Below are 26712 nucleotides of genomic sequence, written 5' to 3'. Positions count from 1 at the left end.
TGATGACTTTACTGTACTGGTTACTGGGGACCGCAGATGCTGTTGAGTGAGCATGTGTACTCTGTGCCTGTCACATTCAAAATGACTGAGTAGAGCAATGGACCTGCATCAGATTTTGTGTTAACCTTGAACATTCCTCCGCAGAAACTATTCGGATGATGCAGAAGGCCACAGTTATGGGCAGCTGGTGATTGGCAGCTTCATCATGACAATGTGCCCACTGGTGTTTTGTGCAGAGTTTATTGGTGAAACATCCAATCACCCAGGTGACTCAGCTCCCTTATAGCCCAGATTTGGCGCCCTGTGACTTCTGGCTTTTCCCAAAACTAAAATCACCTTTGAAAGGGAAGAGGTTTCAGACCATCAGTGAGATTCAGGAAAATGTGATGGGGCAGCTGACAGCAACTGGGAGAACTGTGTGAGGTCTCAAGGTGCCTAATTTAAAGGGGACTGAGGTATCATTGCCCCATGTACAGTGTTTCTTATATGTTGTATCTTCTTCAATAAATGTCTCTATTTTTCAAATTACATGGCTGGGTACCTTCTGGACATACCTCATAGTTTGCATTTTTAATGGTATTGTGAATGGTATTGCTTTTATTTTTTATTAAAAAATAATTTTTATCCTCACCCAGAGACCTACTTACTGACTTTGGAGAGAGGAGAGACACAGGGACCAAAGCTGCAACCTAGGCATGTGCCCTGACCAGGAATCAAACCCATGGCCTTTCAGTTTACAGGACAGCGCTCCAACCTGCTGACCCACACTGGCCAGGGCTGTATTGCTGTTAAACGTTGATTTCTAACTGCTCACTGTTAGTATATAGAAATATAACTGCTTTTGTACATTGCTATTTTAATATTGGTCTTTATCTTGTGAACATGCTAAACTTATTTGTTAATTTTAGTAACTTCTGTATTCTATGATTTTCCACATAGGTGATCACACCTGCATAAAGAGATATGCAGGTGTCTTTTTTTCCTCCAATCTAGATGCCTTTTCTGTTCTTTTCTTACCTGATTGCACTGGTTAGAGTCTCCTGTACAAGACTGAATAGAAGTGGTGAGAGCAGTTATCCAGGTCTGGTTCTTGATTTCAGGGGGAAGCATTGAGTCTTTAATCATTAAATATGTTTTATTAGCTTTTTTCCTTGTTTGTTTGGTTTTTTTTCTGATGCCCTTTGCAGGCAGTTCTCTTCCATCTAAATTTGCTAAGAGGATTCCCTGCCCTGCCCCAGGAATGGATGCTGGATTTTGTCAAATAACTGTTCCTGCATCTATTGTGACAATCGTGTGTTTTCTATTTTTATGTGACTTAAATGATGATGACTAAATATGATGAATTAAATGAACAATTTTTAAATGTTAAATCATCTGTGTTGTCTTAGGACAAAGTCACTGGTTATGATGTATTATCCTTTTTATGTATTTTTGAATTTGATTGACTGAAAGTTGTTAAGAATGTTTGCAGCTACATATGTTGAGGGCATTGGTGCTGATTTTCTTTTCTTACGGTATGTACCTCATTCTCGTATTTGAATAATGCTGGCCTCTTATGATGAGTTAGTAAATATTTCCATCTCTTTAATCTTCTGGAAAAGTTTGGGTAGAATTGGCATTATTTCTTCTAAATGTCCGGTGAAGCCACCTACATTTGAAGTATTCTTTGTGGGAAGGTGTTTAACTGCAAATTCAATTTCTTTTATAGATACAGGACTACTCGGGTTATGTATTTCTTCTTAGTGAGCTTTGGTACATTTTAACTTATAAGAAATTTGTTTTTTACATCTAAATTGTTGTCCTTGTTGGCATAAAGTTTATAATGTTACTACATTGTATTTTAATATCTGTAAAAAGTATAGTGATGTAATCTTTCATTCTTGGTGTTGCTAATTTGTGTTGTTTATCTTTCCCCCCTAATCTGTGTGGATAGAGGTTTATTAATTTTATTGAATAAGCATTTGGTTTCACTGATTTGCTGTATTATTTTTCTGTCTTCTACTTTATTGTTTTAGTTCTAATATATACTTTTTTAAGTTTTTAAAAAATATTTTATTTATTTATCTTTAGAGTGGAAGGGAAGGAGAGAGGGATAAAAACATCAATGTGTGGTTGCCTCTCGTGAGTCCACTGCTGGGAACTGGCCTGCAACCCAGGCATGTGCCCTGACTGGGAATGGAACCTCGACTGTGTAGTTCGCAGGCCCATGCTCAATTCACTGAGCAACACCAGCCAGGGCCTATTTTTTATTTTCATTTATTTTTAGAGAGAAGGGAAGGAGAAAAGGGGGAGAGAAACATTGATGTGAGAGAAAAACATTGATTTGTTGCTTCTCGTGCACATTTAGACTAGGAGCCAAACCTGCAACCCAGGCATGTGTCCTGACCAGGAATGGAAATGGTGATCTTTTGTTTTGCGGGACAGGATGACGCCCAACTGAGAGACAGGAGTCAGGGCTGATATATTTTTATTTTCTATTTTATGCTTATTTTAGGTTTAATTTGCTTCTTTTTTCTAATTTCTTAAGGAGGAATCTGAAGTTATTGGTTAGAAAGCCTTTATCTTTTTCTTTTAAAACACAGGTGTTTTGGGCTATAAATTTTCCTGCCAACCACTGCTTTAGTTGTACCCCATAGCTTTTGTCATGCTGTGTTAATGCATTTATACTTTATAATTGCATCTTGCTTTCTCTTTTGACCCATTGGTTATTTATAATAAGTATGCTATTTAGTTTTAAAAATTTCCACCCATATTTAGCTATAAATTTTTTATTTTATTCCGTTGTAGTCAAAGAACATGTTTTTGTGACTTGTATTCTTTAAAATTTATTGGCAGTTATTCCTGGACCATATATTAACTATAGGTAGTGTTATTTGTATACTTGAAAATAATATGTATTCTGTTACTGGTCATCAGAGCATTCTGTAAATGTCAAGAAAGTTATCTCTTATACTTACTGATTTACTGTCTGCTTGTTCTATACATAAATTGTTGAAAAAGGGGTTTTGAAATTTCTTACCATAACTGTGATTTTTGTCTATTTTCTTTGCAGTTCTATTGGTTTTTGCTTTATGTTTTTTGAAGCTCTTTTATTAGATGCATAAAGGTGTGAGATCATTTCTTTTTTATCTCTTTACTACCATAAAATGACTTGATTAATGTCTGGTAATAATTTTTGCTCTGTAATCAACTTTTCCTAATATTAATATAGCCACTCAGCTCTCATTAATTTTTTTAGCATGGTGTTTTTCCCTCTGCTTTTATTGTTAACCTATTTGTCTTGTTACATTTAATGTAGATTTCTTCTCAATGTTTTTTTTTTTTTGTCTTGGTTTTTAATCTAATGGGACAATCTTTTTTAATTGGAAGGTTTGAACTATTTACACTCTAATGGGATATAGTTGGATGTAAATCTATTTTTATATAGCTTCGTATTTGTCCTTTATCCTCTTCTTTTGGGGGAGAGTTTATTTTGGATAAATTAAGTACTCTTTACTTAACAGCTCTTTGTTGTGCTATTTTATTTCATTTATTTATTTTGTAAGGAGTTTGATTAACGGCTGTTTGTATCTATCAGTTTCATATGAACTTTTTTCTTTGTTGTATTATTTTAATAATTATTTCAAGATACATATTTTAATCTTTAACTTACCACAGTCTACCATGTATTAATATATATTATTACTTAATGTAGTATAGATTAATATTAATATTATCAAAATGAAATAACATTATATTATTTTTATTTTAAACAGTCAGCCAATTAGTCTTTCAGGAGATTTAAGTAATATGCTAAAAAGGTTGTATACTTACTCCTGTGTTTACCATTTCCTGTGCTCTTTGCTCCATTATTTGGGTCCGTATTTCCGTCTGGCATCATTTTTCTTTTGCTTGAAGGCTTTCCTTTAGCATTTCTTATAGAAAACTTCTGCTGCTGCTGAATCTTATCTTTTTTTAATCTCTGAAGGAACCTTATTTCCCTTTCATTTCTGAAAGTCATTTCCACTGTATATATAATTCTGGGTTGATAGTTGTTTCTATAAGTGTTTAAAAGATGTTCCTCTGCTGTTTTGGGGTTGCATTGTTTCTGACGTGAAATTTTCTGATACCATTTTTTTAAAGTTTCTCTGTTCATAATGTATTTGAATGATTTTAAGCTATTTTTTCTTTGTTGGTATTGAAACAATTAGATTATGATGTGCCACAGTATAGTTTTCTATGTGTTTCTTATGGTTTGAGTCCATTGAGCTCCTTGAATCTGTGGCTTCAGAGTAGCCTTCATGAAATTTGGACATTCTATTTGGGTCTCTTTTAAATCTTCCATATATTTATTGATATGGATGTCAGTTTTTCCTCTAGCTATTAGAACTTACAAAATAAAGTTTTAGTAACTGTCTTCATGTCCTTCTTAATTTTATCATTTATGTCATTTCTAAGTCTGTATTGATTGAGTTGTCTCCTTAATATAGGACATACTCTCCTGCTTCTTTTCTTGCCTGGTAATTTTTGATCGGAATTAATGTTGTGAATTTTATTTTGTTGGTACTGAATATTTTTATATGTTTATAAATACTTCTGAGTCCCTGCTTCCCCACCCCAGGGACTTGAAAACTTTAGAGTTTACCCTATAGTGTCTTGCTTTTAAGATTTATTGGGTAGGAGTGGAATAGCGTTTAGCCCGAGGAGAAGTTTCCCCTACTCTCAGGTAAAACACTTGTGAGTATTCTATCCAAGGTTCTGAAAATAATGAGAGGTTTTTCACTCTGGCTAGTGGGAACACAAACTATTTCTCACCCTGTATAATTGCTGGGTAATACTTTTCTTTAATCCTTCCAGTGATTTCCTCCTGGCCTAGAGTAATTTCCATTAATGAGCTTGCTGACTAATACTAAGCTAAAGGTTTGAGGCCCCACTGAATATCTCTACAGTTCTGCCCCTTTATAGAAATTACCTCTGTTAGTTTTCTCTCTGAGTTCCATAGCATCCTTGAGTTCTTGCTCCATCTGCTAAACTCAGGCTCAGCTGGGTTCCCTGTCCCTGGGCCAAGGCCTGGAAGCTTCCTCTGGGTCTTTAAGATAGAGCTGTCATAGGACTCAGTTTGTTTGCTTTCTGTCTGTCAAGGATCACTGTTTTTAATTTCCTCACATTCAGTATCTGGAGAATTAACACATTTTATTTGTTTTTTTTTCTTCTTTATTTGAGGTGAGAGGTAAATCTGGTTCCTCTTTCTTTATCTTGGCTGAGAGGTGACACATTAATTAGACAGTCTGACATCCTCTTGCTGGTCCTTTTTTTTTATTATTGTTCACTCTCTTTTCTCTACGTGCTTCAGATTGTGCTGTTTTTACTAATGTGTCTTCAAGTTTACTGCCGTTTTTTTCTCCAGTGCCAATTCTGTTATTAATTCTACCCAATGAATGTCTCATTTTGCATATTGCATTTTTATGTATAAAAACTTTATATTTTTATTTTATATTTCCTTCTCTTATATGTTTATGTTTTATGTAAAGTCCTTGTGCACTTTGAGTATTTTTATTATAGCTTTTTTAACATTAATTTTTTGCTAATTCCATCATTTTTGTGTCATTCTACTAACTGATTTTCTCTGGTTATGAGTTATTTTTTTATTTCACATATCTAGTAATTTTCATTGAATTTTTTGAACTTGTAAATTTTAGGTTGTGGATCAGTAGATTTCAGTTTATTTATTATTGTATTTTTAAAAAGAGTATATATGTTTATTTTGGCAGACAGGTATCTGTGGACTTTTAGGGAGTGGGTGCATTCTAGAGTACCCTCTAGTGAGCATAAATTTAGCCTTACTAGTAAGATGTGAGCCTTCTAAGTCTGTGTATGCTCTCTGTATTCTACCACATCTCTTTCACTGGTGTTATGTGTTACTCTGTCATGGCTGAAAGCAGATGTCCACCTGATATGCTTTTAATATACACACTACTGTACAAACACATATTCCTGGCCCTTGTGAACACTGGAAAAATTTTTAAAGATTTTATTTATCTATTTTTAGAGAGAGGAAGGGAAGGAGAAAAGAGAGGGAAAGAAGCATCAGTGTGTGGTTGCCCCTCATGGGACACCTACTGGGGACCTTGTCTACAACCCAGGCATGTGCCCTAGACCAGGAATCGAACTGGTGACCCCTCTGTTCACAGGCCTGCGCTCAATCCACTGAGCTATGCCGTCCTCAGCTGGAAATTTTTTGGATTATAGCTCTTGGGAGATATTCCTAGGATTGGCTTTTTACTCTTTTTTTTGTGAATTTTTACTTTATGCAGCCTTGATAGGTAGGTGTTCAGCCAAAGAATTAAGGAGTATGCTGATTCCTGGAGCAATTTTGCTTCATAGATCCTGTCTTTCTGGTACTCTGGCCAGCAAAGTCTGGCTGACTCTGCCCCCTGAGCTTTGATACCTGCTCCTTCACTTCAGTGAGGATGGGTTCTGTTCATGATCTCTTTCTCTGTGCTTTATTCTTGAAATTGCCTCCAAGTAGATAGCCGTGTCCATTGGAAGACTCACCTCATTTGTTTCCTTTCTCTGTGGTATCACAGTCTCACACTGACTATTGTCAAATTTAAAACAGTTGTTTTCTTTATTTCTCCAGTTTCCTAGTTGTTTACAGCAGGGGGGTAATTCTGAACCCTGTTGCTCTTAAGGTGGAAAATGGAAGATCACTTGTGAAATTTTCATTATTATACATCTGCATGCATGAATATATAAAGTATTTGCTTGTTGGTTCCTTTTGACTTTATTAGAATGAAATCTCAATGAGAACTAGATCTTTTTGTTTATAATTATATCTACAGTACCCAGGACAGTGTCTGCCACCTTTAACCTCATACTCAAGACCAGGACGTACTCAGTAAATATTTGTTAAATTATCCATTATTATTATCATATTGTAGTAGGAAGTTTCTTCAGAAATCTAATATTCTTTTTGCACACATTTTCTGCTTTACTTTTACCTCTAAATCCCCCTCAGATTAAAATTCTTAGTTGTAGATACATTTCATAAATCTGTTTTTTCTTTTCTGCTACCATGCCAAAGTGTTGGCAGATTATTGAGACCGTTGGAGCCGAGTAGAAGTATTTGGGTGTGACGGCCTATATCTTCATTCACACACAAGTTACTTTTGTACGTCTTTCATGGAGAGAGCAGCAAGTGCACTATCAGAGGTGTGCTCAGAAGTCCAGCAGCCCACGTTGTGAGGAATGCAGCGGAATAGGTTTGAGGAGTTTCCTTTCTCAGGAGAGGCCCACCTGAAATGGATCTCAAATTAAGTCCTGAGTGGGAGGGAAGATTCCAAGCATAGGGAAAGCATGAGCAAAGGCACCCAGTTTTTAATCTGTAGGATGTGTAATTGAGGAACTGCGTGACATTGTCTTGAAGTCTCATCCAGATAGAGCTGTCCAGGGGGCTGTCAGATGAGTCTGAGGGAGTAGTTAAGAATGAAGTTAGGGTCTGGGGAGGCACCAGCACAGAGGTTACAGCTAAATTCTGACAAGAAGAGCTTTTTGGGGGGATCTTTGCAGGTAAATATGTAGAGTATAAAGAACTATGTACTAAAGGTAGAATCTAGAGAGAGATACTGATACGTAAAGATTGATGGGTAAAGAGGATTCAGAGAGTAGAGACAAAGAAGCACTGGTCAGCGAGGTTTAAAGAGAATCAGGAGAGAGTAATCTTTTGCTAGGAGACAGATTTGTTTTCCAGTGTGACTCACAAAAAGTGGCACTAGAATTAGGGTAGGCGTGGAGGTGGTGCTTGTAGAAACACATGTACTCAGACCTCTCAAAAGCTTCTGAATTCAAATTTCTGTGACTAGGACCTAAAGAGATGCATTTTATAAAGTTCTCTAAGAAATTTTCAACAAAATAAAATAGAGTTTTAAGAAGGAAAACTCATCAACTCAGTCAAATACAAAAGAAAGTACCAGTTCTATTGGACTGTAAAAGTAGCCACATTTTCTGCCCATTTGAAGGATATCCCGGATCCTGAATCTTCTTGCTGCTGCAACTAGGGTCACCTTTGGCCCACTTTCTCCAAAACTTAGTACTATATTAATTTAATAAACATCCATTGGCTTGATGAATAAATCATCTTAAAATTAAAGTTTCTGAATATTATTAATAACTAATTTGGTATATTAGAAAGAAGAAAATACTTGAAGGAGGGAGAGGGGCAAGAATAATCTTTGAACCAACATTGAATTTGCTGATGATCATGCATTCACTTCTCAAAAGTGGAATGAACTTATCTTCCATTCTTTTGCAAAGCCTGTTCAGTTCATTCAGTAGACATTTTCGAAGGGGTTGCTACCTAGCAGTCCCTTCATATGTGTCTGTTGCGCTTATGCAAATATACTTCCTAGTGCAACAGAGTTTACCTGTTCATGTTTATGATGATCAGAAGTACGGAGGTGTATGGAAGACTCAGGAAGTTTTCCCTTATTATTCACCTAGAGTTTTTAACACTACAAATCTATTTTTTCCTATCACATGTATTTTTATGGCTTCTCTTGAGAAATACAAAGTGTTTATTTTTCTTTTTTTCTATTTAGGATAATAAAACTAATAGTCCTTTTGTGAAAGAGCATATTCCTCACGAGGTTATTTAAGTTATCAAAACTTGAGTAACTAATATTCATAAACAAATATTCACAAAACTAATATGTACAATCTCATAATTATTACTTTTTTATTAATAAATTGCTATAAATCCATATTACCAAACATTTAAGAAAATTATTTTTGTTCAATATGTGATTTCAGAAGTTTGGCTAGAGATTGGCATTTTCCTAAAAGAATTTATAATAGAAATAACTGGAAAACTCTGACTCATTTATTAGAATTCGGGATAAAAGAATATAATTGTACAGGTTATTTATTGAATAGGAATGCCAAGTCGTTAAGTAGAGATTTAACCTTGCTCTATTAGCCAAACCATATTTTCCCAGAGAGGGTAGCCTTTACTAAACTCATACAGAGGTACTGTGTATATTGGTTAGCAGGGGCTCCAGTAGAATTTATTTGACAACTCTACTGAGATACAGATATTCTGTTAAGTAGAATCTGGGTAAATTTTGCTTTCAAGAAGAAGCTTTTGCATGGGAAATAAAAGCAAAAATGGAAACACTCTTGCTTTTTCATCAAATTTTTAAAAAGCCCCAAATTTAAGTGGCAGCTTCTTTTTAAATAAATGAAATACAGTGAAATGTGAGACCTAACTCCTCTACATTATTTGTATTGTCTGATTATTGGTGTCAATTCAGCACCAACAAGATCCCCGGTCTGGAATGTGGTAAAGAAGGAAACTATTCAGTGTAAACACTCAATTGTGATTGATACAGCGCAGCTGTGGAACAGCTTGGTGGTGCGGCAGCCCTGAGGATAGGCCCATCTCTGGTGAGACAGCTCTACTCAGTGCTGCTCAGCTCTGCTCCACCTGCTTTGATTCACTCCACTCTACTTTTCCCTGTGCCAGTCTGCTCCACTCTGCTCCGGCAAGACATCTTTCTGTTTCGTCTTTACTATTTCATCTTTGGTGTTTCAACTTCATCCAGGGAAACACCGTTTTCAGTCTTGAGTAGAAAGGGAAACTTCTTCCTGGACCCAGAGGGGAGTTGACTTACACAGACGGAAGTCCCTAACTCTGGTCCCAGTGAAGACTCCAAGTCCTTGAAATTTGATTCATCCAAAAGACACAATCCTGATTGGTCAGATGGAGCTGTGCTGATTGGTTGGTGAAGATGCTGATGGAGCTATTGCTGCACAGTTCTGATTGGATGGGGAAAGCCTTAGTTCTATTGGTAGAAACAGGATTCCAAAAATAGGATTCTTTTATTAAGGGCTGACTCAGGCTGCAGTAATACAGTGCAGGAGGCAGGCAGCTCAGTGCAGGATTCTCCCTGAAGTGTGGTTTGCAGGAGAGGCCCCTGTGAAGAGGCTGCCAGACTCTGTTTATTTTATATGTATGTGTGTGTGTATGTATGTAGGTATGTGTGTATTTACTTATGCCCGTTTAGCCACCAGGAACCCTTCTTAGGAGGTATCTTCTTTTTCAGGTCCACAGTATCAAAAAAAAAACAAAACAAAAACAAAAACCAAAAAGATGGATAAAAGCTCAACAAATTTGCTCTCATCAGAGTCTATTCAAGGATTTACTGATTATCATAATTAATCCCAGCCAGTGGGATTCCAGTAAAGAAAGAAGGTAACACTAATGGCAAATAAGTGGATGGGAAGCCTTTGAGGAGGGAAAACTTTCTGTTTGGGTTACTCTTTTTAGAAGAAAAAAGCTTCACCTGGGGTGGTAGAAAATAAGTCATTCTCCATTTCCATGCCATAAGCTGTTGGTCAGAGTTATAGTTGCCTGTCTACTGGTCAGGGATTAGATACTAAACTACTAAAGTCATTTATCCCAACTCCAGTGGAGCTTCAGATATATTGGCAACAAGGGCTCCCATTATGTGAAGTGTCAGCCAGTATCAAATTGCTTATTTGATTCTTTTTGATGGAACTTATACCTCTTGTCTTCCCAAAGTTCATATTTAACATGGGCATTCACATTACTGGTCTGTACTTTGCTTTATCATCCTGTGAGAGGGACTGGGAGGACCCTAATTCCAGCGTTTGTTCTTAGGGCATTTTTTTAAATTTATTTTTTAAATATGTTTTATTGATTATGCCATTACAGTTGTCCCATTTCCCCCCTTCATTCCCCTCCACCCTGCACACCCACTCCCTCCATTCCACCCCTTTTGTTCATGTCCATATGTCACAAGTTCTTTAGATTTTATATTTCCCATACTATTCTGATCCTCCCCCCTGTCTATTTTCTACCTACCGTCTATGCTACTTAGTCTCTGTACCTTCTCCACACCCTCCTCCTCCCACTCCTCTGTTGCTAACTCTCCACGTGATCTCCATTTCTGTGGTTCTGCTCCTGATCTAGCTGTCTAGTTTGCTTTTGTTTTAGATATGGTTGTTAATAACTGTGAGTTCGATGTTCTTTCACTGTTCACATTTTTTATCTTCTTTTTCTTAGATAAGGCCTTTAAACATTTCGTATAATAAGGGCTTGGTGATGATGAACTCCTTGAATTTGATCTTATCTGAGAAGTACTTTATTTGCCCTTCCTTCTAAATGAAATCTTTGCTGGAGCAGTCTTGGATGTAGGTCCTTGCCTTTCATGACTTGGAATAGTCCAAGACTTCTTTCCAGCCCCTTCTTGCTTGTAAGTCTCTTGAGAAATCAGCTGACGGTCTGATGGGAACTCCTTTGTAGGTGACTGTCCCCTTATCTCTTGCTGCTTCTAGGATTCTCTCCTTCATTTTAATCTTGCCTAATGTAATTATGATGTGCCTTAGTGTGTTCTTCCTTGGGTCCACCTTCTTTGGGACTCTCTGAGCTTCCTGAACTTCCTGGAATTCTATTTCCTTTGCCAGATTGGGGAAGTTCTCCTTTATTATTTGTTCAAATAACTTTTCCACTTGTTTCTCTTCCTCTTTCCCTTCTGGTACCCCTGTAATTCAGATGTTGGAATGTTTAAGGATGTCTTGGAGGTTCCTAAGCCCCTGCTCATTTTTTTAACTCCTTGTTTCTTCATTCTTTTCTGTATGATTGTTTCTTTCTTCCTTCTGGTCCAAACCATTGATTTGAGTTCTGGTTTCCTTCCCGTCACTGCTGGTTCCCTGTACATTTTCCTTTATTTCACTTAGTGTAGCCTTTATATATTCATCTAATTTGTGACCATATTCAATCAATTCTGTGAGCATCCTGATCACCAGTGTTTTGAACTGTGCATCTGTTAGGTTGGCTGTCTCTTGGTTGCTTAGAAGTATTGGCTCTGGGGCTTTGAGCTGTTCTTCTTCTTGAGCCATAACATTTTGGTCTGTTTGCACTTGTTATGTATGAGGTGCGGAGCCTTAGGTGTTCACCAGGGTGGGGCAACCCAGGTTGCTGGGTTGTAACGCTGTGGGGGGGGGCAGGGTCAGAGGGGCAATGGTATTTCTTCTGCTCTCTCAGATTTCGGTCCCCTCTGTCACTTCCCACAAGCAAATTGGGCCCTTCTGGTGCTAGTTCCCAGATATGTGGGCTTGTGCACCCTCCAGAATTCTGTGGGTCTCTCCAACAAACTCTCTGTGAGCCTGGGAGTCTCTCCCAGCACCTCGACCTCTGAAAGTTTTTCCAGTTGGTGCTTTTAGGCTTTATTTCCTTGTGCTGGGGCCCTGGTTTGCTCAGTCTGTCTCTCTGCTCGCTCCTTTGCCTGGTTTATCTGTGCGTGAATGCGTGACCATGGTCAGTCAGCCACTCTGGGCCCTCATTGGGTCTGCCTGTTGCCACCCCACACCTGGGATCTGCCAACTGCCAACTGTGCACCTGGGTCGGTCTGGCCACTTTTTCCTGCATGACCCCTGTCCGCCAGCCACCGACTCCGCCCCTCTTACTGGTCTGGATGAATGGTCATTGCTGTTGGACTTCAGTACAGTTTAATTTTTTTCTCTGTTTTGGTTGTGTTCTGGCTTTTAAATATTTCTTGTCCATAAACTTGGTTGTGCAAGTAGGTATAGTGTTTCCACCTACACCTTCATCTTGGGCGGAAGTCCCTTAGGGCATTTTAGAGCATGAAGTGCTCCAACTGCTGGCTCTTACATTTTGCACAAGGAATTTATCTGATGATGAACAGTGTTTTGAGTACATTGTAGAGGGTGAGGTAGAGAAGTAATTTAAAATTTCTTCAGTTGTACTCTTGTTGTTATTATTAGCATCAAGCATTAACAAAAATATGAATTTAGAATTTATTATTTTAAATTGGCAATAGATAACATTTGGACAGTGTCTCTACCTGCCACAGAAGAAAGCTGGGTAAAAAGGACTCTTAGTTTCTACTTCCTTGAATGGTTTTGAAATAGAAGACATAAATTATTGATAGTATTTCAAGAAACTAATATATTCTAAAATGCTAATGAATGGATAAATTAAAATGTGATTTATGTTTAATAGTGCTAATATCCTTTTAGGTCAGATATATATCAGTTGTTTTTTTAACATGTGTTAGCTGCTTATATGTTATATACAACTTATGTAGCCAGTGTGTTTGGTCTGCTACACTCATCAATTTTATTATTTCAGATTCTTAGAGAACTTAAAAAAAACTTTATCTTATGAGATACTTCTGTATATAGGTATTTTTGTTATTTTTTAAGAAACTTTATTTATTTATTTAGGGAGAGGGGAAGGGAGAGAGAAAGAGAGAGAAACATCAGTGTATGCTTGCTTCTCATGTGGGCCCCACTGGGGACCTGGCCAGAAACCCAGGCATGTGCCCTGACTGGGAATAGAACCAGTGATCCTTTGGTTTGCAGCCTGTGCTCAATCCAATGAGCTACACCCACTACGTCTCTTTGTTATTTAATAAAAACGTTGAGTAAGGACATAATTCCTAGAATGTTTTATAATAAAAATATGATCTACTTGATAATATATGTTATCATCTTTTCAGAAGTACGGTGAGGGAAAAGAATAATCTCTAATGTGAAAGTTTGAAGCTTTATTTTTTTTTTTGGTGAATGATTAAACTATATAAAATATAAATGAATCAGAGGCCTGGTGATCAGCGAGAAAGATTATGGTATTAGGCATCAGGAGACCAAATTTGTGGTTGTAGTTCTTAATAACTAGTGGTGTGATCTTGGATGAGTTACTTGACCTCTCTGAGTTTCGCTTATCTTATCTATAAAACATAGTGATTTATTTAGGCATTTTTCAAAGTCCCTCTCTGCTCTTCAGTTCTAGGACCCTATTTCATTGGAAATCTTGTTTATGGCTTTACAATTTAAAGTTTTCTGAATGGAAGTTGGGAAGCAGCCATCTTAAGGTTAGCAAATGAAAAAAAATGGAACACAAAATGTTTGTTACTCAAATTCACCCTGTAGAACTAAAACCATTATGAAGTGAGCCTGAGTATGGAAAATTACATTTTGAAGGAAAAGAAATCAAGCAATGTTGATAAATATTTATTCAAATGGCCAACTCCTGTCAGAATTTAATAAGTTGGGTTTATGTTTTACTTTGGATTTGATACTAAATACTTTAAAGCTGAGCTGATGTGAGGACCCCATGAGGAAGAAGGCCAGTCTGACTTAGGGGAAAGCCTGTCAGTCAGGTCCTGTACATGCAGATGACCATATGAGACACCAGGCAGAGAAACCACCTGATGACCCATGATCTTGTTTATGATTCTGTCCTGCTATTACTGAATTTTTGGAACTGAAAAGGAGCAACAGAAAGAAAGAAATCTCAATAACCAGCAGTACAAGGAAGCAATGGAATAGAGTTTTCACACTTTATGGCTGGATATTAATAACAGTAATAATAACAATAAAGGCAACAGAATAAGTTTGAGGAGTCCTGTTCTTCAGGAGAGGCCACCTGAGGAAACAGAGGTTAGTTACATGGTTCCATTCCAACAAACCATCACAGCACCAGAGAGGCAGACAGACAGCTGGAAAACCAAGGCGGGCCCTCTGAATGGAGAAATCATCTGGTTAAACTCTTTGAAGGTCATGCATAGCAATACCAGCCATAGCAGGCACCTCTAAATGCCATAATAAAAATATGCATACTGCAGTTGAGTACTAAAATATAGAGAAAATATGTAACTTTTTATATAAAAACTATTTACAAATGTATTTATCTTCATTAAATGGAGAAGAGTAATTTCAGAAGCACAAAACATACAGATCACCAAGACTCTTATGGTAACCTGTGTCTCTAAATGGATTAAGGTGGAATTCTATTAAAAAGTAAAAGAAAGCTGCTTTTTTCTTACATTCTGTTTTATAGATTCTTTCCTGGGCATCTCCTAATTGAATAAAAATATGAGCCTCTGAGCAATGATTAAGTATCACCAAACTAGTATTCCACTCATAATTTCAACTTTATCTTTGAGGATAATATGATGAGTCATTTGTAGGCTTGACTGAGAACATCAAGGTCATGAACTGCATATTAGCTTTAAAAGAGACAGAACATAAGAGGTTCACACTTGGTGATTTCCTTTGCCTGCAAAGCAGACATTTTATTTTAGCCTGCCACTTGTTTCAAATATTATTAGTTGAATAGTTAAGACCATTTTCCATCTTTGACTGTTATCTTTGCTCTAAGCAGCCATTAACCACTCATGGAAGAAGCTTTCCATCTGTCTAAGCCCATAGATCTTCTTGCAAATTTGCATCACCATTTTGACTCTTACTGCGCATGCCTCAAAGTTTTGCTGCGTCATCTGGTTTCTATTGCACATGAGCTTACCTTCCCCTTTGCCATCTTTGTTTCTGCTGTGCATGTACCTAGCAGAGGAATTCCCTCTCTTTTTCCCCAGATAGTCCCAATAATAAGCATGTGGTTTCCCTGGAAGATTCTTCCTGCCTGCTCAGGGATTAAGTCCCTAGGACAGAGGATGGTGGTCTCCTGGTGAGCCCATGAATGCTGCAACCTCCTAGTGATGCAGGTGTAATGTCCAATGCAACAGCTTAGTAAATTATGCTTAATATGTGGTTCAGCTCTCTAGTTTATTAGGCTTAATGTCTAATTCCCTTTGCTTCCTTCTCTTAAAAATTCTAACTAGCTACCTATGCTAACAGTTTTACTGACCTCAAATCCTTTTGTTCTCCACCTGCTCATCCCTCCCTCTTGCCTACTACCATTCTTCTCAGCCCCTGGCAACCATGGATCTTTTACTGTCCCCATAGTTTTACCTTCCCAGAAAGTCATATAGTTAGAACCATACAGTATGTAACCTTTTTAGATTGGCTTCTTTCACTTAGTAATATGTGTTGAAGTTTTCCTCATGTCTTGTCATGGATTGTTAGCTCATTTCTTTTTTAGCTCTGAATAACATTGCATTGGCAGGATATACCATAGTTTATCCATTCACCTACTGAAGAACATCTTAGTTGCTTCCAAGTCATAACAATTATGAATGAAGTTGCTTTAAACATTGTGTGTGGCTTTTTTACATGAACCTAAAATTTCAGACCCTTGGGTAAATACCAATGAGAGTGATTGTTGAGTTGTATGGTAAGGGTGTTCGTTTTGTGCGAAACTGCAAGCTGTCTTCCAAAGCAGCTGTGCCACTTTGCATTCCCACCAGCAAAGACCCAGAATTCCTCCTGCTGTGCATCTTTGCCACTCTTTGGTGTTGTCAGGATCAAAGCACTATTAATTATCAAAATCTTTTTTAAAAATTAAAGGTAATTTTTCTGATATGATATTTTTATTGAGATATAATTCACATGATATAAAAGTTCACCCTTTTAAAATATACAATTCAGTAGTTTTTGGTATATTCACAAAGTTGTAATACCATCACCATTAATTCCAGAACTTATTTACCTGCAAAAAGAAACTCCATACCCATTAGTATTCACCCTCCATTTCCCACGCCCTTCAGCCAAGGTAGGATTTTAAGAAACAGATTGTATTGTGATTTTGTTAACTACATGTGTGTGTGTATATATATTAATTATGTAGTCACTATATAAACAATGATTCTATTAAATCACCCCTTCTTTGGTAGATTGGTAGACAGAACATAGCACAGATTACTTTGAGTCCAGCACGTGGAGTTGCTTTACTTTCATAGCTAGAAGTACAGAAAAACATGCCGCCCTCCCCCTCCCCCCAGGAACAGCTTCCATCATTCTGTTTTACACAAGAGCTTGTTGCCCTATTTGAGCCTCCTTGTGTGTGAATCACTGGGGTTAGGTGTATAATGGTGTGAAGTTGTTCTTCCCCCATTACAACTTTCTTTATTTCTAGCACAGTGCTTGTACTCCGAGGTGATACAGAGATGCATAAGACTTTCATTGCTGATGTGAACTTCAGTTAGTTAAAAAAATTCCAGCTTTCAGAATGATTTAGAATATTCCTTGAGTGACTGAGGTTTGTTTGCTGTTGTAAGTCTCCCCCTAATCTACAAACACCTTTTCTGTATCTTTTTCTGCCAACAGAGGGAGTTCAGTCACACCTTTTTACCTTCTGATGGAATAGCTTCATCAGCCTTCTCCTTGTTTCTTAAGAGGGAGAGGCAGGCCAGGAAAGGAACAGAAAACTGGGGTGGCAAGATGAAAGTGAGAGGACGCCAGAATGATATTGAAAGACAGAGTCATGGAGCCTGAGAAAGAAAGTGGGAACCTCCTCTCTATTCTGGGTTCTGTTACTCTGAAACTATAGCTTCCTTTTATCACCAGTGCCTTTCAAGTGTTTTTTGCAAGACATCCAACTTGAGCTTGTTTATGTGCGTGTTAGAATCCAAGATTACTGAGAAGCCAGAACATAAAAACAAGGGATTTGTCCTTTTACTTTATCTGAATGACCTCTCAAGGAAGCAAAGAGGACAAACAGCTGCATTACTGGGACTGTGCCCGGGGCCTTTCCCAGAGAGCAAGTAATTTGTCCTGCAGGAGACCTGCTGTAAAGTCCCACTGTGGTCAGTCCCCAAGACCGTTCCTTCAGAGGGGCCCACTGTGCTGGCATCAACATCACTCCAAAGACACTGACAATAAAGAATGAAGTCCTCTTCTTTCAGAAAGGGAAGAGGAAATCTTTGATTTTATGCATATTCTTCATAAAACTCTTGAAATATGTTGGACTGGTGAGCAATGTGAATATAATTCCTGTATGTGGCAGGGATGTCTTCAGTCATGAAGTTTAACTCCATAGTATAGGGATCGAGATCAGACCAAGACATGGGATGAGGCTCATCATTTGGCAGTCCATAAAACTGAAAATCATTACATTAGAACTCACTTTCTTTAGGAAGCATGTTATTGACTGCTTATTCTTAACGGAATATTCCTCTCAATGGGTTGAAGAGGGTGTCTTATCTCATACTACCCCAAATGACCTATTAAAGTATTTTTCCAATTATATCAGTTAAGAATGACTTTGGTTGCAATTAACAACAGCACCAACAAAAAAAATAGTTTTCAAAAGTGAGTGTTTGTTATTCTCAGATTTCTCAAAGTTCAAAGATAGGTAGCATTTCACATTATTTCTGAGACTCAAAGCTGATTACTGTAATTTTCTTGGCTTTTCTCTCATGGTTACAAGATGGCTGCTGAAGCACCTGTCATTTTGGCCACATTTTAATAAGAGAGAAGCAAGATGAGAAGGGAATAGTACCTATATCGGCGGTGGGGGGGTGGATTTTACTGAAACCATGAAGAGGAATATTCCTTGTGTGACTTTGGCTAAATCTGTGTCCTATGTCCACATTCAGCCTAAGGGAGTTGGGGAAACAAGCCTTGAGAATGGCAGTGGGTCGAGAGGAGTTCTGACTGAACTAGTTTTATTTATCTCATTACAGTTCTAGTGATGTTTTAGTCCCCTGGTGGTATTCTAGAGCCTGCTGTAGTCTGATCCTAAATCTAGCTATAAACATACTAGCAAACTAGTCAAATTACAGTTATCACTTAAAACATGGGCTTACTATGTGCCATGTATTTTTACATATATTAACTTAGTCATTCTAACAACTCCATGAAATAGATATGATTAATATTTCTGTTAGATAAGACAAGGGTCTCAAGGTCTGATCAGTTCTAAATGTTATTACTAAATGCTATTCTTGCTAAATGTTAAAATGTAGCACAGTATTTTGTAGATGCAGATGCAAAGAGAATGAGCTTGATAGGTACTCAACCAAATAAAGTGTAGTCAACAGCAAAGAAGAAGTCAGTATGTAATTGACTAAATAGTGTACATAAGCAATGGCTCCGCCTCCCTGTGAGGATGCAGAGCTTTGAATATATCTTCTTTACTCACTTCAAGTAAATAAAACTACCTTGCAACAACAAGGTTTCATTCTTGAACACCCCAAGCAGGGAACCCCTTCGGTTTGGTGAATATTTTATAAGTAAGGAAATGGAGGCACAGAGTTGCAGTAGCTTGTTTAAAGCCTTAGATCTACATTTAAGCCTGGGCTAGCTGGCTTCAGAAATTTTCCTTTAAATCCCTATATTCCTTCTGTGATATAAAAATGTTGATAGCTGTAAGCAGATATACAAATATGTCAGGGGACTTTTAAAATTAAGAAAAACTACTGTGGGGAGGGCATTGCATCAACATGGAAAAGGTTTGAATTCATATCCTGGCTCCTCTGTCACTGGTATCAACTGAAGGTCATTGGCATCGATTCAACACCAGCGGGAATGCCCATTATGGGTTGTGGTGAGGAAGGAGACTTTATTCAGTTCAAACAGCTCAACTGAACCACGTATGGCTGTGAAAACAACAAGGTGATGGAACAGCTCAGTTGTGATACAGCAGGGTTGTGAAAACACTACTGCTGTTACCAGGCCCAGGGGCAAGGCAGCTCCCGGGCGAGCCAGCCCTGAGGCCAGGCACCTCTCTGGCTAGACAGCTCTGCTGTGCTCTTTAGTGGCCTGCTCTGCCCTGTACCTGCCTGCCCTGCGACAGCAGGGTATCTTTGGTGTTTCAGCCCAGCCAGGGAAATGAAGCCTGAAGTCTTTGGTGGAAAAGGAAAATGCACTCTCTGAGCCAGACAGGAGCTGACTTACATGGACAGAAATCAGTGCCCCTATCTCCTTATTGGTCTGTCTTCGTGGAAATGAGGACTTCAAATCCTTATAGTTTGGTTGGACTAAAAGGCACTGTTCTGATTGGTCAGAATGGAGCTGCTCTGACTGGTTGGTGAATAAGTCGATGGGGTTGTAGTTGCTCAGCTCTGATTGAGTAGGGAAAGCCTCAGTCTTCCTGGACTGAGGAATAAAGTTCCAGGAACTCCTTTGTAAGGGCTGGCTCAGATGACAGGAAAACAGTGCAGGCAGGTGGTTCAGTGCAGGCTTCTCCCCAAAGTGCAATTTGCATGAGAGGCTGCCTGTGTGGAAATGACTGCTAGGCTCTGGTTTTAAAAATTGGCCTTTGTTAGCCTCCTGGAGACCTTCTTAAGTATGCATCTTCTTTCTCATGGACCACAGTAGTCATTCATTCAGCAAATATATCTGAGTTCCTATTATTTGCCAAATACTATGTAAAGAAGACAGACATGGCTCCTCCATATTCTGGTGAGGAAAATAGTTCCAAAAAATTGACATAAGCAAATGAATTAATCGTACATGATTGAAGACTGAGAAGAAGGAAAGGCAGAAAGCCAAGATGGCGGATGACTGGAGGAAAGCCATGCCGGCATGGCCAGGAAGGTGTCCCTGAGGAGGTGACAGAGTGCTGAAAAGCATCTTGCCGTGGAAATTTCGGGAGGGTATTTCAGGCAGAATAAAAAACAGCAAGAGAAAATTTCCTGACAGAAGAAAGATCTTGGCTTTTTGGAAACTGAAAAGGTTGGCATGGCTATTTCTAATGCCAGAGAGAGTGAACTAAGGTAAGATTGGAGAAGAAGTTCCAGGACAGAGCATGCTGGGCCATGAAATCCTAGAAAAGACTTTGCATGTTGTGGTAGTTACAGTGGGAATTTATGTGTCCCCACGTTAGTCTGGGCAACTGTTGCTTTCATTGCTTTAGTATAATGAGATGTATAATTCTTGCTTTGGCTACTTCATGGTGTTAATGTAAATATCAAATGATTTATGTGTGTGATATAAACTTGTTATATGTGAAGGTCTCTGTAAAATAAGAGATAGTAAAGGCCCACAGAGTGAGTAAGTATTTCTTAGCAAGAAGTATTACAAATATTTTACAAATATTCTTAGGAAAATATGCAGAACAATTAAACTTGTGGTTAGACAGACCAAGTAGTGTGTAAGCAAATAAATGTTAAAAGTGTCAATTTTTACAGTGTTTTGTGGGAGTATAAACCAAATGTTTACAGTGTTCTTTGGGAGTTCCACTCCTAGTAGGTCATAAATAGGTTGTGGCAGGCTATCTTTCCTGCTGTAATAACTAGAGAAAAAAAGAATAAATGTTAAAATCATGCATGTTTTTAAAAAAGCTTTAGTGGGGAATTGTGGACCAGAGAAGTGTAAAGGAGCTAAATTCCAGTGAGGGAAGAGTACTTCCTTGGTGAGCAGAACACCTGTGAAGAGGTCATTTCCCTCCATGAGAATGAATCTCTCCCTGAGTGCTTGCATTGCTGGGCAGAAGATCACCCCTGTGTGGGTAGAGGGACTCTGCAGGGGTGAGGAGGCCCTGGTGGAGCTGTGAATGTGGCCTGCACAGTCTAAGCACATTGGAATTTGTAGAAGTGCCAAATACAGAGCTAGTTCTCCCCACCTGAGTTTTCCCCTTGATATTTTTGCGTAGAGCACAGCAGCACAGGAGGCTGGGGACTGAGCTGCAAAGCAGAGAGAGATTTCTGTAGTGCCATGGTATTTGTCCCACAGTCCTCCTAGAGGGAGGGATCTGTAATGCAGATGGGGCAGATCTGCCCCTTGAAACATTTGAAACTGAAGGTGACCTAACACTTATAAAATTGCAAAACCGCCCAGATCCAGCTCAATTCCATGTTGGACTGAACTGATCTGTGCCTCACTTGAACTATCAGACAGAGGGAAAGGCTTGCTCTCTTGGAAGGAATTATTATTTACTCTAGTAGTCTCAAGTTCTTTTAAAATCAATGTCTGCCATACAACAAAAAGCTAGGAGATTTGTAAATGAAAAGAAAAATATGACCCATGAACAATTAATTGACTATATTTCATTATTAGCAGACATACTGGTGACACAGATGTTGACATTAAAAGACAGTAACTTTCAAATGATAATAAACATGTTGAAGAAATTAAAGAAAAACCTAGAAACATGAATAATGTCAACATAGAAATAGAATTTCTAAAAGGAACAGATTGGACATTCTTGATAAGAAAACACAAAATCAGAATCTAAGCATTCATTGGATAGACTTAACAGCAAACTGGACACATGGAAGAAAGGAAAAATAACATGGAACACAGGGCAATAGAAAATATCCGAACGGAAGCTAGAAAACGAGGGGGGAGGCAAAGGTGGTTGTGAGGGATGTTTGGGACGGCGTCAGTGGCCCCACAGTCATGTTTCTGCGGTTCCAGAGGATGAGGGGAGAGAATGGGATGCAAGAAATAGTTTAAGAGAAAATAGTGAAGAATAAACTGAAATTGATGACAGATTCTAGATGCTCAGTAAACCTCAGGCAGAATAAATACAAGGAAACCCACGATCTAGGCACATCATACTTAAACTGCTGAAAGCAAAAGATAAGACGTTTTCGAAGCAGCTAGAAAAAATGCATTACATTTAGAAGAACATCAATATGAGTTGTAGTTGACTTCTTATCACTATTAACAGTCCAGAAGCCAGTGCAATGACATCTTTAAAAGGATTTTTAAAAGCAAACAAAAAACCATGTCAGCCTAAATTAGTTTGTCCAGTGAACAACAACAGCAACAGAAATAAACCCTGAAAATGAGTTAAAGACATATTCAGAAAGAAACCTGACAGAATTTGTTGCCCGCAGATCCACAGTACAAGAAATGGCAAGGAAGAGAAGTGCTATAGGAAGTTCTCAAAGCTGGAGGGACATGATCTGTTATGGATACACTTCTGTGCAGGAAGGAATAAAGAGCACAGAGCACAAGAAAGGATAAAAACTGTTTACTTGCTTTCTAAAAAGATTATTAACTTTTAAAAAGAAACAGCAGTGATAACTATTGTGGAATGTAGACATGTGAAGAAGCAACATTATGATAATAATATAAAGAATAAAGAGAATTATATTCTTGTAAGGTATTTACATTGTTGTGAAATTGTAACATACTAAATCAAAGTAGACAATAATAAATTATAGATCTCTAGTAATCATTAAAATACAGTACAAGCTATTCCTTAAAACATGATCAGGGAAAATACAATAATACAATGTTTTTTAAAATGTCACTTTGATTTTATACTAATTACCATGAACTTAAAATCTGATGTTAAACCTAATGTTTTCCCTACCCAAGTTGCTATGTAATACAGTTGCATTCTGTTTTTCATATAATGTTTTCCTGGTCTTGTTTTCAAATGAAAAAAATACAAACAGCTGATGAAGCTTAAGCTCTATTTACCCTAATATGGTGAGGTATGCAGCTACAGATTAAGGCTCATCAAAGTGTTGGATGAGCCTGAGGATCCCAATTATGTGATGCTTTAAGAATGGAAGGTCATGGTCTCCCAGCTCCACCCTGTGATGAAGGGGGAAATATTTGGATATCTAACTAAAACTGTGAGGACTCTTCCAAATGAGTCTGTCCCAGAAATGCTGTCTGTCCACTTTGGCCAAAAATGAATAGTTGATCATTGCAATTACAGCCTTCTTCGGGTGGGTTGTCTCAGATGGAACCAGCGTGTTAGTCCGACGCTCGTGATCCGTGTTTCCTGTCTGAGCCCCTGCCCTCAGCAGTTGTACACCATCTGTTCCCTGAAGTTCACCAGTTTACCCTCCGCCTGAGCAAGACATTGTGTCCTGTAACTAAAATCATCATTATTAGCCCTAACTACATCTGCTCCTCATCTTCTAAGATTCACTTATTGTTTCCCAAATTTGTTACTTCTTCAAACACATTTTCAGTGCTTGGGTGTATCTGCGTTTTGCTTAATTTCCAAGACAAATTATGCTACTCCATGTAGCCATTAAGATGCTATTATTTGCTATTATTATTTGGCTGGAAAAGATGTCTATGACATGTTTTTGAATGGGGGGAGAGAAATCAGCTTATACAGTAGTGTTGATGTGGTATAGATGGGCGGAGAATTTCTGCTTTATGCAACAGTATGTTACTTAAATGTTATACTTATTAATATGCTGTATAATAATTTTAAAAACTACTTTTATGTATATGGTTAAAATGGTGTATTTATTCAAATCAAACATATTAATGTTTTTAAAGAAATAAACCTAAAAAATCCAGAACTAGAGGTAGTTTGGGGCACCTGCAAACTTTTTCTGAATATGGTACACAGAGGGCAGTTGGCTGTATGAGCAGTGGTGATTGATTACAGTTTTTTTTAAAGATTTTATTTATTAATCTTTAGAGAGTAAGGGAAGGAGAGAGGGAGAGAAATATCAATGTATGGTTGCCTCTTGTGGGTCCCCTGCTGGGAACTGGCCTGCAACCCAGGCATGTGCCCTGACTGGGAATCGAACCACGGTACTCTGGTTCGCAGGCCCGCGCTCAATACACTGAGCTACACCAGTGATTAGTTTTATAAGAGGTAGGTATGTACAGACCTACCTCTTATAAAACTGTAACTCCAGGAATGTGTTAGTAGTTTTCAGTATTAGTCTTGTTGCAAAAGGGAAAAGGCCTAAGGCCTAAAAATAATGAAGAAAGCGATAACTGTCTTGTCGCCTGTGTTGATTTAATCTATATTTCACCCACCAGAATGTGTCTTGTCAAACTGTAAAGAATTTAGTGAAAAACTCTTATTACCTAATTATAAAACAAAGCAGCCTAAAATTATTTTTATCACATAGCACAACTTATAAACATAAAAAAGGTATTTCATATTTTCCTGAAATGCTTTTCTTTTTTTAAAAGATTTTATTTATTTTTAGTAAGAGAAGAGAGAGAAAGAGAGGAAAGAAACAGACACTGGTTACCTCTGTCACGTCCCCCAACCCCATCCAGGGACCTGGCCTGCAACCCAGGCATGTGCTCTGACTGGGAATCAAATTTGCGACCTTTTGGTTTGCAGGCTGGCGCTCAATCCGCTGAGCCACACCAGCCAGTGCTGAAACACTGTGGTTTTTAAAAATAAGTTGACTACCTTGCTCTAGTTAATGTTCAAATCTAGAATTACTCTCCGTCCGGAACCATGAAAGGGCCAATGATAAAATTCCAGAAAGTTTTACTAAAGGTGGTTTAGAAATCTATGATTCCTAGAGGTATGGACAGTACAAGGAAACAGAGTTTTTTATCTCCTCTTTATGTACATTCATGAATATCAGTGTGCTTTACATGTGCCATAACACATGCTAAATATGTTAAGACATGGCTACTGCAGCACTGCATATCAAAATTTAATTGTTCTCAGTCATAATGCCCACAGGTGGACGTTTATGTGCCATTACTTGTTTCCGTCTGATAGTTTTTTGGTGGAGGGGGCGTGAAACAGCTCCGACCACACATTGGGTAAGAGGCAGTCTCATCCTTTTAGTTCAATTCCACCTAAACCCACGGAGAGCAGGGTAAACTTAGAGATGCTTTGAAAGGAGTTGCATACTCATACCAAATTGGAAAATAAATTAAAAAACATGTAAGTACAAGAACAGAAGATTTACTATATAAAGTTAATTATTTTTTGCTATTGGGGACTGAAGTGTTCAGTTAAAAAACATTCTGCTTTTAGGAAGTGTAATATTTGTCAACATAGATTGTGGAAGTCAAATATTTAAATTTTTCTAGCTTTATTGAGATATAATTAACAGCATTGTGTAAGTTTAAGATATACAACCTGATTATTTGATGCACATATATTGTCAAATGATTGCCACAATAAGGTTAGTTAACACATGCATACCTTACATAAAAATACATAAACCACCAAAATCTCTCAGAATTCCAACACTTTGACACATCTACCTTACGATGTCTCTCGTTTTTAAAACTAAATTGTTGAAGGTTATTATGTTGTAAGTGCTTTACATGCGCTAATTCATTTAGTCCTTGCAGCGGCTCCGTGAGGATGTGCCTCAGGAAGCCGCTCCATTCTCGTCCATCTGTCTCCTGGATAGGCCGGGGTCTGATTGGCTGGTGATAACCAGAGCCTTACACTGCCCTTCTCAGTGATTGGTCCCCTGCCTTGGTGGTGATCCAGTTGTCCCTGAACTGACCATGGGTCTCTGTGCTCCAGGTCGATGCCCACTTCCCCATCCTAATATAAGTTTTTCCATTGAAGGTTATAGATTATTTTCCTCACCATCTCATTATCTCAAAAGCCAACTTTTTTCCAATTTAAAAAATTCTGGCAAAATACACATAAGATAAAATTTACCCTCTTTATCATTTTTTAAAAAGCTACTTCAAATTTTTTAGAGATTTTATTGATTTCTTTTTAGAGAGAGGAGGAAGGAGGGAGAAAGAGAGGGAGAGAAACATCAATGTTCGAGAGAAACATAGGTCGGTGACCTGGCCTGCAAACCAGGCATGTGCCCTGACCAGGAATTGAACTGATGACCTTTCATTTTGTAGTACAACCCCTAACACACTGAACTACATTCAGGGACCTCAGCCATTTTTAAGTGTGTATTAAGCATTAAACCTATATTAAGTATTAAGTACATTCACATTGTTGTACAACCATCTCCACCATCGAGCTCCAGAACTCATTTCATCTTGAGACGATTAACCTCGGTACTCATTAAACTACCCATTCCCTCTTCTCTCAAGCTCCTGGACTCTGTCTTTCTACTTTCCATCTCTGTGAATTTGACTACTCTAGGCACCTCATATAGTACTTTTTTATTGTGCCTGGTTTATTTCACGTAGCATAAATCTTTAAGTTTCATCCATATTGTAGCAAATACCAGGATTTCTTTCCTTTTCAAAGCTGAATAATATTTGATTGTATTATGTCCCATATTTTGTTTACCTATTCATTGATTCGTTAACACATATTTGGGTTGTTTCTACCTTGTAGCTTTTGTGAGTAATGCTTCTATGAACGTGAACATATAAAAATCTCTTGGAGATCCTGCT

At 38.0% G+C, this 26712-nt stretch overlaps 1 protein-coding gene across 8 annotated transcripts in view; it reads left to right on the top strand.

The window, feature by feature from the left end:
• The window catches only part of ARHGAP28 (Rho GTPase activating protein 28), a 222503-nt gene that overhangs the window by 103270 nt on the left and 92521 nt on the right, over positions 1-26712 (top strand). The window contains exon 1 of one of the 8 annotated variants that reach the window (XM_053664308.1): positions 10164-10228. The exons of the other annotated variants lie outside the window; for them this stretch is intronic. The gene's annotated coding sequence lies outside the window, so the exon portion shown is untranslated. Of the gene's footprint in view, positions 1-10163; positions 10229-26712 lie in introns of those variants that run through there. 8 annotated transcript variants of the gene reach the window in all.

This window comes from Artibeus jamaicensis, unplaced genomic scaffold (genome assembly GCF_021234435.1).
Source record: "Artibeus jamaicensis isolate MK-2021 breed Jamaican fruit bat unplaced genomic scaffold, CSHL_Jam_final contig_354, whole genome shotgun sequence".
NCBI classification, from domain to species: domain Eukaryota; kingdom Metazoa; phylum Chordata; class Mammalia; order Chiroptera; family Phyllostomidae; genus Artibeus; species Artibeus jamaicensis.
Note: the sequence above shows the minus strand (reverse complement) of the source record. Positions and strands in the feature narration are given on the sequence as shown.